This window comes from Ixodes scapularis, unplaced genomic scaffold, assembly GCF_016920785.2.
Source record: "Ixodes scapularis isolate PalLabHiFi unplaced genomic scaffold, ASM1692078v2 PGA_scaffold11__112_contigs__length_91849675, whole genome shotgun sequence".
In the NCBI taxonomy this organism is placed as follows: Eukaryota; Metazoa; Arthropoda; class Arachnida; order Ixodida; family Ixodidae; genus Ixodes; species Ixodes scapularis.
The window spans coordinates 77,804,219-77,817,219 of NW_024609837.1; positions in this window are offsets into that span (position 1 = coordinate 77,804,219).

The following is a 13,001-nucleotide window of genomic DNA, read 5'->3' on the forward strand; positions in this document are numbered from 1 at the left end:
ATCCGAAATGCCACATTCACACGTGGTTTCTTAAATGCGCCCATCCACAGTCCCCGCGACCCGGGCCATCCTGGCCCTACCAGTCCTTGATTTTGCAGCCGCTAGATGGCGCAACCTGTAGTGCCAAATTCCAATGCGGGTTACTATTTGGGTAACTTCCAATTAGGGGAGACGGTGGAGTGGAGTGCAGAGATTCATATTACCGAGATTCTGCTGTGTTCGCCTCCGTCCCCCCCCCCCCCCCCCCCCCCTCGCACGCACACACATTGTCATGGCCCAGGGCGCCTCTGACTTTATGTTGCAAAACTTAATTTGTTTTGATCTGTATAAAAAGATAAATTAATTTACTGACATGGTGGCAGTGCTGGTGGGCCCGAGTCTAGTTATATACTTGTAATATAAACTCCCGATAATGTAGTTTCAGGTAGCGAAAATCTGAATCTAGTGAAGCAAGTCAATTTTTCATTAGAAACACTGCCCAGTGCTGTTATGTACATGCTTCAAGCCCCTCCGCTGTTGATAAAACAGTATTTCACAATCTCTGCACACAGGAGCAGAGGAATCAGAAGTTGCTGTTCTGGAGGAAGGACCACACTGTCGTACCACTATAGCCAGACTTATAAATCAACAAGCGATTGATGAAAGAACAGGACGACTTCATTTCATGACTTCTCTTTGCAGCGAAGCACGAAACAGTCATTGATTACTTGACATGCGAGTAGTTGCAAAGACAAGAGTTGTTGAGGTTGTTGGTATCGCACGTAAATAAATACTATCTTAAGGGCGTGATTTCACAGGGTAGTGTTCATTTAATTAGTGCATAAAGCAGCCTGGCTGAGGCAACATCGTTAGCAGCATACCACTTTCATGCTGGCGACCACATCACGTTCATGTCACCTCACCAACTGTACCGCAAGGAAGAGCTGACACTACCTCCAAACATTTGCGTCCTCACGAATCATAAAACAAGTGAAAGTGAGAGGCTGATGCTGTGAAAATCAGCTTATTGCTTTAATTTTTTTATGACGCATTACTGAAATCTCACCCTATTAGCAACTGAAGTGTATATTTTGTTTGGGCATATGCATGCTCTCTGTAATTGCTGCAGCAAAGAAATAGGGTGGAATGATTTTCTTAATACACATTACAGCCGCAGCTGTCGCAGCGACTGTAATGTGTATTAGCGCATGACTGTTAAGTATTATTTGGCAACTGACGATATTCAAATTTATGTATTGGGTAGCTTCGTCTGCCGTCATTCTTCCATTGAATATTTCCGAAAATCGCTTATAGCTTTCAAATAAGACAGAGGTTAGTTTCAAACTTTTTTGCATCTATTTCTGAACAATAGGTCTACATTGGGGCCGAGAATGAGCGTAAGACGATGCGTAGCTTATTTGTGGGGTGAAAACAAATCCTGTAAATGTTTGGGATGTACACCCTGTAGTTCGTGTCGCACATCATTCGCATCAGCCTCTGTATAATTCGGCGCACACCTCAAACAACACCTCCGTCGCTTCCGAAGCCTACAGTTTCTAGAGCTGTCACTTCCCCGAAACTAAATTCTTAATACCCCCCCCCCCCCCCTCCGCCCCATTCAAGCTGTCCTTGCGATCCAAAAAAGGGCGACATTTTCGGAACACTCTCTGAAGCCTGCAGCATGAAATGAGCCACGCAAACAGGCACCGCACCACCGTATACACCCGGACACTTTCAGCGGCTAATTACACCCCTACCCTTCGTCCACACGAATGAACAGAGAAGCGAAAAGAGGGGAAGGGGAAGGTGCGGATAAATGCCACGGACTTTCAGAAGCATCCTTCCCCTTCCCGTTCCTCTTCCAATCTCTTAAACTGTTTCCGTTCCCAGGCAGCACCGAGTTCTGGGCCAAAACTTGGCTTGCGTCTGGCAGTTTAGGGCATTAAAAAGCCCGAAGAAGCCAAAGTAGTGCCAAACCTGACCTCCCTTGGCAACAGTCTGGGTATCTTGGCCCTAATTCGCCAAACAAGTGCCAAACTTAGGCTTCGCTCCCGGGTAGTTCGGTTATTATCTGGCATCTTCGGGCCTAAATCGCCTAACAAATGCCAAATTTAGGGTTACTGCCCGTTAGTTCGGCAGATCTTTGGCATTTTTGGGCCAAAATCGCCAAACTAATGCCAAAGTTAGGCTACACTTTTTGATAGTTCGGCTATCACCTGGCACATTCGGGCCAAAATCGCCACAGATGTGCCAGAGTTAGGCTTACTACCTTGTAGTTCGGCAGAGCTTTGGCATTTTTGGGCCAAAATCGCCAAACTAATGCCAAAGTTAGGCTTCACTTTTTGACAGTTCGGCTGTCACCAGGCACATTCGGGCCAAAATCGCCACAGATGTGCCAGAGTTAGGCTTACTACCTTGTAGTTCGGCAGAGCTTTGGCATTTTCGGGCCAAAATCGCCAAACTAATGCCAAAGTTAGGCTTCACTTTTTGACAGTTCGGCTGTCACCTAGCACATTCGGGCCAAAATAGCCACAAATGTGCCAGAGTTAGGCTTACTACCTTTTAGTTCGGTTGAGATCTGGCATCTTTGGGCCCAAGTCGCCAAGCGAGTGCCCAAGTTAGGCTTCGCTTCCCGATAGTTTGGCTGTGATCTGGCAGCGACGGGCCAAAGGTGCCAAACAAGTGCCAGAACTAGGCTTACTGCCTTGGAGTTCGGCTGATGAGGTATTTGATGTACGCGGGTGGTCTTCATCTTAATTAAATATAAATCAAGTTCTATTCGGCTGGCAACTTTATCTTATTTTGGTTGTCTCTTGATTTCTGCAGTCCAAAGGTTGGCTGAATGTTTTGACGCGGCTGGAGCAGGCTTTGCAAACGCAAACTGTGCCAGATGTTTTACTCGCGCGTAGGTACACAAGCCAATATCGGGACGCGCCGTGAGACTGGTTCGACATTATGGCGCGTTCACACCGGCGATGCGATGTAGTCGCGCCATAACTTTCATCGCAAAAGCGACCATCGCGGGCAAAAAGTGACGGGTTTTGAGCAGTCGCTTGCTGACCCGACGTTTTGCGATGCACTCTAGTCGCGGAGAGGCCGAGCCAACCAACGGCGTTCGGAGCGAGAGTTTTTGAGACGCGACTCGCCAACGAAGGCATCGGACTCGCTCATCGCGCACGCCAAATTGACCAACTAATTACTTTTTTTTTTCTTCTTTTTTTTTTTGCGATGCGATTTAGCTGGATCGCGCGACTGCTATCCCCGGTGTGAATCCGCCTTTACAGAAAGTGCTGCCATTGAGCTAACACTGCGCAAGACGGATGTGCGCACGTCTCAACAATATATATCATTATTAAGGGGTGTCCAAACTGGACACTACAAAACGCACGACTCCTACAAATCGTGAAAATTGAAGCGGACGCGCCCGCTTCAAGCCCGCTTCAATTTTCACGATTTGTCGGAGTCGTGTCCTGTTTGGACATTCCTTTATGTGGCGCATTGCAAAAGCGAGCGTGGCTCTGTGCGTGTCTTGCATTGTGATTGAGCACTGTCAAATCCTAGCGATAACAAAGTGCGGAAACGACCGTGGCTCTATGGCGCGGTTCCCGCATCACACTTGGGGGATGAAAATGAAATCCCGGAAATTGTCCTATTTTAGCGTGTTGATACTTTTTAAACATTAAAAAGTGGAGACACAAAAGGGACGATAAAGACAGGACAATCTCTGAACTTTAAAGCCGCTGTACAAACGGGACGTTCTGCAGAGAAGAACCTTCTCTCCCGAAGCTGGGGGACGGGGAGGGAAAGGTCAAGCGTTGGATGGAAGGAGGTTTAGAGAATGGGATTAGTCTCGGGGCGAGGCCATCCTCTCGAGAGGGAGTGGGGACGGAACAAAGCTGGCCGTGGTGGTTCCGGCTACCAGGTGGAAGAAAGTTAAGCTTGTCAAACGGCGACCTCGGATCCGAGGACGGGCACGCCAGAAAATTTGAAAATAGCTGCTTGATTAGCCGGACGACCCAGTGCGGTCTACTGGTTCTAGAAGGTGACTCGGATGAAGAAAACTCGTTTTGGTCGAAAACTGTAAAAGCATTCTGGACGTGAACCCTTGCCACAAATAAAAATAACACATGCATGAAAAACTGCGAAGGCACCTAAGCTTTCGCCTATGATGTGGAAATGCGTGAGCATTACTGGCAAAGTTATGTTGGCGCAACTTGCAATAAAGAAAGAAAAAAAAAGTTATGTTGGCTGCAATAAAGAAATAAAAAAAAAAGTTATGGTGGCGCAACGGATAGCGCCCTAGTTTCACGATCAAGAGGGCCTAGCTTCGAAACCGGGCAGGGAAGGGTTTTTTTTCTCGTGTTATTTTTTTTCGTTTTTTTTTTTTTTTGGTTTGGTCACGTGGCAAGAAAAATCACATGAACAGAATTTTTTTTGGCCAAGTCACCAGAGATTTTTTTTTCTAATTTCTCCTTTTCTTCAGTCTTTCTTTCTTTCTTTCTTTCTTTTTTTTTTCCTTTTTTTTCGGTTTACGCTTCCTATCGCAAAACTCTTTGCACCTATTTCGCGTTACATTGGCGTTAGCCAAATCATTTTATTTATGGCAGGGAATTCTGCCGTACGTATCTTATGTTACTATTACCAACCCTGGATTTCGTCCGGCAACCAGTTTGGGAATGACGACGCCAAATTTCTGTTATAGTTTCTTTGAGGTCTAAGGCCTCGTTATCCGTCGGCCTCTAAGATTGGCTCTTCAAGTATCTTTTGGGAAAGAGTTGACGACAGGCATCTTTAAGGAGCACGTGTGTCGACCAGAGTAAACATTGCTGAAGCGCCTCTAGTGTGATTTTGGCCGTAAATAACTGGAGGCCCCGGGCAAACCAACCCAATGGAGAAACGTATCTACCTTTCTGGTTTCATAGAGAGCTATGAAAGTCAGAAGGGACGAATCCCAGCCGAGTCATACTACCGGCTTGCAAACGCAATCGTGTTGATAATAGCGCAAAGGAGTTTGTATGACTCTCTCTGGCGGTGCGCAGAGGGTAAAGGCACGGAGGTAATATATGCTTTCGCCCAGTCACCTCGCGAACGGTTGGGTATTGGCTGCAGAGATCCATTTCGCGTTGTTTTATTACGGGATTATATCTTGATTTCTTTGTTCCTAGTTTCACAGACAGAACGAAATCGCTTTTCTCGTGTGGTGTCACGGCGGGAAGACAGAAATCAATCAGAGTACCGAAATTCGACGCTTGGGCTCGTTCTATAGCGCTTCTAAAAACCGTGCGATCACGGCTGTGTATCGTCAACATTGCATAAACTGCCGTTACTTGTACTCGTATTGCATCGTGAGGGAACGACTATGACTGGGTAAACAGAAATAGGGAGAATGGGTGCGTGTGTTTTTGTTGAAGTTCGAATCAACAAATCGAGCTTCAACGAATGCGATAGTATTGCATTCACTCAACCAGCTATATGAGTTTTCAGATCCTTCCAAGTATGCGATTCGTGTTCTGCCAGTGGTACCTCAGTAAGATTAAAAAACAAAATCCACGTTAAAAAAAAAAAAAAATTACGGTGACTCGAGCTGCTCCCGCGCCGAATCATGTTTCACATAAGCGTAATTTTGGGTTCGATGCACGACGAGGGGTCTTCAATTATAAAAATATTTTGATTACGATTATTTGCGGCGCTAAAAATTTGAAAGCCAAGCAGTGAAGACGATGGTGTTCTTATAAATATTAAATACATTTTATTTTACACTGTTTGAATACGCTGCCGTCGTTATGTCCTTGAATTATTGGCTAGCTTGTGGCGGACAGGGAAGTCTTGATAGCACCTACACTAAACCTGCCGCGCTTCGAAAAATGTTAGTCTAATGCATACCAGCTTGTTCAAGGCGGACGAAGCATTACGCATCCGGCAAAGCGCATTAAATCGCTGCCCGCGACGTTTTTTCTTTTTTATTTTTATTTATTTATTTATTTATTCTTTTTTTGTGTGTGTGCAGCGAGATAATTTTTAGTCAAGCAGCACGCCCCCTCTACGGCGGGTTATGCCGGATTAACGGAGGCATCTCCTAATCCATTCTCCGTGTTGGCCCCTCGGGGGAGGGCGGTGAAGTGAGGAAAGGAGGGCAGGAGAGGAGGAAACGCAAAAAAAAAGTGGAAAGAGCGAACTTTATTTTCGGCTTCAACCTCAAAACCCGCCCGCTCCGTAGGAGTACCGGAAAGAGAAATCTTGGCGGAAGGAGAGGAACCGAAGGAAGTGTACGCGATCCCCCTGTCCTGCAGGACCAGGTACATCGGGCAAACGGGGCGATGCCTCAACGACCGACTCCGAGAACATCAAATGGACGCCGAAAGAGCTGCTTCGGAGTCAAAGCACTCACGGGAGAAAATGTCCCGGTTGCGCTCCTAATTTATGTAATAACAAAAACGGCTTGACATAACAAAAATAACAATTTAATTAAACGTTGCGCCTCCAATGCGGGAGGCATCTTCAGTAGAGCACAGAGCGAGTGAGAGTCGCACAAAAAAGTTCGGCTATTTAGGCATAAAGTTTGTGTACACGTCCGGCAGGGGGCCACGGTTCTTGTTTACCAGCGATGAATCACTTCCGCATTTGTCATTCTGGATGAACCAAGATTCCAGCAGCTTCCTTGGTCCCCACCTTATATCTCTCGCCAAGGTCGATGCCTTGACAAAGTCAAATTGGTGTCCTCACGTCCATGCGTGGTCGACGAGTTCGGACTTGAAGCGGGTGGCGTTCGTGGAATTGGCGACATCCCGTGCGTGTTCTTTTAGTCTTGTTATTCTTTTTCGACCCGTCTCTCCAATATAGGAAGCGTCACATTCCTTGCAGTGCACCTGGTAGATCACGCCCCTTTCTGCCTCTGGCGGGGTCGGGTCTTTTGGCATGAAGATAACATTGACAATTGTTCTTTCGTACCCCCAACGGCCTAAGGGCGCGTCCCAATGCCTCCGGGAGGCACACGACGTCACGTGTTCGTTCGGCTCGATCCGGGCGCCGATGGGACATTTGTTTCTTAACGCGATTGACAAACCAGTCGGGGTAGTTACGTTTTTTCAAAGCCTCCCGCACATGGCTAAGTTCTTGAATGCTAAGCGTTGACTTAGATGGGACAGTTTCTGAACGATGAAGTAACGATCTTACAACTGAGCTTTTGTGTTGAGTAGGGTGATGAGAGTGGTAGTCAAGAAAGTTTTGTCTGTCACATGGTTTACGATATACGGATGTCTCCATCTTAAAAAAAGGTTCACTAGTTCTATGGACACGTACATCTAAACACAGCAAGGTACTATCGGTTTCATGTTCGCAGGTGAACTGAATCGAGGGGTGGACACTATTCAAATTGCGGTGAAAATCAGTTACGTTCTCTCTGTTAACCATTACAAAAGTGTCATCGACATAACGACGGTAGAACTTCACGGGGAAATCAATGCCAGACATTACCTTTCCTCAACATATTCCATGACGAGATTCGAGACGGTGACGGAAACTGAACTCCCCATAGGGCATCCGCTGACCTGATGATATATGTCCCCATTAAAACTAAGATTACACTGGTTGAGACAAAAACGCAAAAGGAGTATAACGTCTTCAACAAGGAGGGTTGTGCGAGTGGACAACGACTGGTCTGCCAACAACCGGTCACGGGCGACATCAACCGCCAGGGCGTTGGGGACATTCGTAAATAATGAAATCACATCAAAGGATACCATAGCCTCGTGCGGTAGCAGGGTCTGAGCGCGTATAAGTTCAACAAAGTCATGGGAATTCCGGAGGCTAAACTAATTTTTTCTTGTAAGAGGGCTCAGAATCATAACCAGATATTTGGAAAGGCTGTAAGTGGATGAACTAATAAAAGATACAATCGGGCGTAGGGGGCAACCCGGTTTGTGAATTTTGGGGAGTTCATACATCTTGGGTGTCGCGGCGTCAAAGGAGAAGAGACGACGGTATAGGTCGTCGCTGATGCGTCCTTTCTTTTTCAGCTCTCGAAGGTGGTCAACTAACTCTCTTTCGGACTTAGCAGCGGGATCTCTTGATAGCCTCACGAAATAGTGACTGTCGTTTATAACTTCATACATCTTCTTCATGTAGTTATCCCTATCAAGCACAACGGTTCTTTTTCCTTTGTCGGCCTTTAAAATCATGATGGAGCTGTCTGACTTCAACTCATTAAGACCAATGCGTTCTTGTTGACCAACAAACAAATGTCCCATCGGCGCCTGGATCGAGCCGAACGAACACGTTACGTTAAGGGTTTCGGAGGCATTGGGACGCGGCCTTGGGCCGTTGTGGGTACGAACTGTACACAAACCCTACAGAACAATCGCCAAAGTTATCTCCAAGCCAAAAGATCCGACCCTGCCAGAGGCAGAAAGGGTCGTGATTTACCAGGTACAGTGCAAGGAATGTGACGCTTCCTACATTGGAGCGACGAGACGAAAAAGAAAAACAAGACTCAAAGAACACGCACGGGACCGCCACCCGCTTCATGTCCGAACTCGTCGACCACGCATGGACGTCAGGACACCAATTTGACATTGACAAGGCATCCACCTTGGAGGGGGATAAAAGGTGGGAACCGAGGAAGCTGCTGGAATCTTAGTTCATCCAGAACGACAAACGCGGAAGTGATTCATCGCTGGTAAACAAGAACCGTGGCCCCCTGCCGGACGTGTACACAAACTTTATGACTAAATAACCGAACTTTTTTGTGCGACTCTCACTCGCTCTGCGCTCTACTGAAGATGCCCCCCGCATGGGAGACGAAACGTTTAATTAAATTGTTATTTTTGTTATGTCAAGCCGTTTTTGTTATTACATTTATCACGTCTTCGCCCGGCTTGTGGAGTATTTTTGCGCTCCTAATTTCACCGGCACGACAGCCATGGGAGGCCACTGCGAGCAAATGGGGAGAGAAATAATTGAGGCCTATCGGATGGCGACAAGCCCGGAAAACATAACCACCCCGTCCATTTCGCTCTCAAGAAAGGAGATTATCTTTCTTAGGCCCTTAAAGGGCCCATGAAACAATTTTTGGGTTGGGATAAATCATTTTAGATTGGGATTTTACTAATAGCACATCGTTCAGTGGACCAAAAGAAAAAGGTAGAAAGTCAAAAGCCTGACTTTCAGTGCGAAAATTTGAAAACAGAGCGGACTATTTCGTACCTCCTCCCCTTCGCAACCTCTCTGCCTTTTCACTGCGACACAACCGCGGTCCCAAAAGCGCGATATCGGGTCCAAACTGACGTCACACGCAACCGGACCTCACTTATTCCCTTCACCCCCTGACATTGTGGTGGAAGCTACACGCTTGCCGGACCAATCAGCCGCCTCCCTTTCATCACCTGACTTCATTCTCTGCAGCCACATTTGCCACGCTCACGTGGCAAGTGTGGCTGGCCCATCGAGCACGTAGCTTCAACAGCACTGTCAGCTTCGGAATGAACGGGGTGGGGAAAGCGACTTTTGTCTGAATTTTGAGCGACAGGCTAATCTTCTAGGGGGAGAATGGATGTGTCCGGGATTACACAAACGGGAGTGCGAGCAAGAGGGGACTCCCCCTTTTCGTCTTCTTCAACTGTTTGGTGGAATGCGCGATTTATGAGTTCAGGAGGCAAGCGAAACAGGAAAAAGTTGGAAAAGCGTTTCATGACCCCTTTAATGGAAGCCGCACGCTGACAGACTAGGAAAGGCGACAAGGTCACCGGCAGAAGCGGCCTTTTCTTTTATGCGTTGTTGATGCCCCTTCGACCTCGCCTTTTGCGAATCCTCCCCACCTGCTTTTGCGTCTTCGTGTGGCTGTCAGCGAGCGCGACAGCCGCTTTAAGCAAATCAAAAGGATGAAGCGAAACGCGTTACTCAGCGTGACCTCTCTACATAGGACGCGTAGGACAAAAAAGTTTGGACGAAAATTTGTCACGTGACTTTTTCTGTCACGCTGATGGGATCTCTGGGGCTGTCGTTTTCGCCGTTTGCCTAGTTATAGAAATAAGCAGGCCACGTAGGTCCGGTTTTCGAACTGGGCTCTTCAGTGTTCTGTTGCTTTCGTGCGTTGCAGACGCGGCCGTGTTTTTTCGTCGTAAACGGTCGGAATACGTCCATGCCAATTTTTCGGTAACAGTCATTTTTTGCACCGGAGTTCGTGGAATACTTGTGATGTGTTTGTTGGACACGCTTCGACAAAAACTGCTCTTCGCCGACGACGAGACGTCAGTTGAATGTGCGCAACCTTCTTCCTCGAATGTGTTTGTGGGGTGCCTGAGTTGGATTATGCATCTATCAAGGATTACATGATATCGCTCTTTTATTAGTAAGTGCACTGCAAGCATGATTCTGATAGTCGCCCTGCTTTCCTTTCATTCTCCGCGGTTTTACGTGTGATGAGTTTTGCTTGGCATGAGGACAGTGTTAATTGTATTTTATAATTTGCTTTTCGTTTTACAGAGAAGTGTGACCTTTGTAAATATGTTGAGAATACACTGTGTGTAATGATAGTTGTTTAATAAACTTCTGGGAGCGATCGAAAAAATTTGTTTGTCCGTATAAGTGATTGGATATGCAACAAATGACATGTAACGTACACATACTTGCACGACGTTCGGCCAATACGAAGCAGACGCATCGTAGAGTTTTCGCACAATATTACGCGAACGCTAGGCCGGGGCGAAACAGCTGTACGGCAATACCTGCCGGGTATCAAACGGTGGTGCAAAACTGGACAGTTGAGCGATATTGTAACCGACTTTCGGCCGGCACTGGCACGATACTGCAAAGTATTGCCGTGCTGCTTGGGAGCGGAGGTGATGACATCTTACTATCGTGCTTCCAACGCTTATTTATTTTATTTCTCTCCTGGGACGCGTAAAAGAGCACTTCTGTGACACACCAGAGATATTCGAAACTTGGGCTGGCCTCTCGGCTTTCTTTGCCACTTTTGGCACTTATTTGGCACTTCAGTGGGTAGCCCGAAAAGAGCCAAACTTCGGCATGCCCCGAATCGACAAATTAAGATTTACTGCGGCAGTTATGGCTCAAGTCTGGCACTTACTTTGGCACAACTGTGGCGGGCCAGAGAAAAGCCAAACTCGGCGAGGCTGAAATACCGAAATTAGGCGTTGCTTTGGTAGTTATGGCTCAAGTATGGCACACTTCGGCACTCCTGTGGCGTATCAGAGAAACGCCAAATTTTGGCGTGTCCGAAATACCCAAATTAGGCGTTGCTCTGGCAGTTATGGCTGAAAAATTGCATCAACTTTGGCGCTCCTCTGGCGGACCAGAGAAACGCCAAACCTTAGCACGTCCCAAATACCGAAATGAGGCGTTGCTCTGGCAGCTATGGCTGAAGTATGGCACCAACTTTGGCGCTCCTCTGGCGGGCCAGAGAAACGCCAAACCTTGGCACGTCCCAAATACCGAAATTAGGCGTTGCTCTGGCAGTTATGGCTGAAGTATGGCACCAACTTTGGCGCTCCTCTGGCGGACCAGAGAAGCGCCAAACCTTGGCATGCCCCGAATTCCCAGTTTAGGTTTTATTATGGCAGTTATGGCTCAAATCTGGCACCAACTTTAGCGCTCCTCTGGCGGACCAGAGCAACGCCAAACTTTGGCATGTCCAAAATACCCAAATTGGGCATTGCTGTGGCAGTTATAGCTCTAGTATTGCACTACTTCGGCAATCCTGTGGCGGACCCGAGAAAAGCCAAACTTTGGCACGTCCCAAATACCGAAATTAGGCGTTGCTCTGGCAGCTATGGCTGAAGTATGGCACCAACTTTGGCGCTCCTCTGGCGGACCAGAGAAACGCCAAACCTTGCACGTCCCAAATACCGAAATTAGGCGTTGCTCTGGCAGTTATGGCTGAAGTATGGCACCAACTTTGGCGCTCCTCTGGCAGACCAGAGGAATGCCAAACCTTGGCATGCCCCGAATTCCCAGATTAGGATTTACTATGGCAGTTATGGCTCAAGTATGGCACCAACTTTGGCACTCCTCTGGCGTACCGGAGAAGAGCCAAACTTTGGCATGCCATAGGATCGCCCAACTTAGGCTATAGTTAGGCACCGTACTTTGGCACTGATGAATGCAAAAACTGAACTGCGCCAAAGTTGGGCCCTTATGTTTGCCAGACCTTTGCCCAAGTTGGGCATTCCTCTGGCGTGCTACCTGGGTTCCGACTCAAAGTCGTCGTCGTCGTCGTCCCCAGTAGAACAAAGGAGCGGGCCGCCCATTCTCGCAAGCCGGAAGGACGATGAACGTTGGCATAGCTATCCCGCTTTACGTAAAATAGAAAACAAAATGCGCTCTTGAGTGTGAGGAGGGAAACAAAAAAAAGAGCGAAGGTAGAGAGCTGTCAAGGCTTGTTCACACCGTTGCGTTTAGGTGCAACCGAGTGTGTTATGCAGCCTTGTGCTCTGTCGTGATCGCTAACGACCAGAGAATAACAAGCTATCGTCTTATACTGGATCTCCATTGAAAACTCGCTAGCTTCGTGCATTAGCTTATGCAAATCAATTTTTTTCTTGGCAATCAGGTCAGCTGAACATGGAAAAATAAGGAAACGAAGGAGACGACTAGACAAACACACCGCTGACGAACAACTGACTTTCACCTTTATCCTCTTCTAAGCCTAGGCCCTTTCTTCTTCGACCTACGACAGATTAAACACTTCTAAACACCCTTTTAGCCTACCACTCAACGGGGTGTCGTACGACGAAGAAGAAAGGGCCTAGGCTGGGAAGAGGATAAAGCAAAAGTCAGTTGTTAGTCGGCGGTGTGATTGTCCAGTCCTTTCCTTCGCGTCCTCGTTTTTCCGTGTTCAGCTGACTCGAATGGACCAGTATACTGTTAGCAAAAATAACGCGCCTAGACGTGTAAACCGTTGTCCCATAGCGGATACGTCAAAAAGTGTTTGTTTTACACGCAGCCATGTATGTTATTCGTCTAGACATGAGGTGCCGTGTAAACTTAACAGGGTACACCGTGTTTTC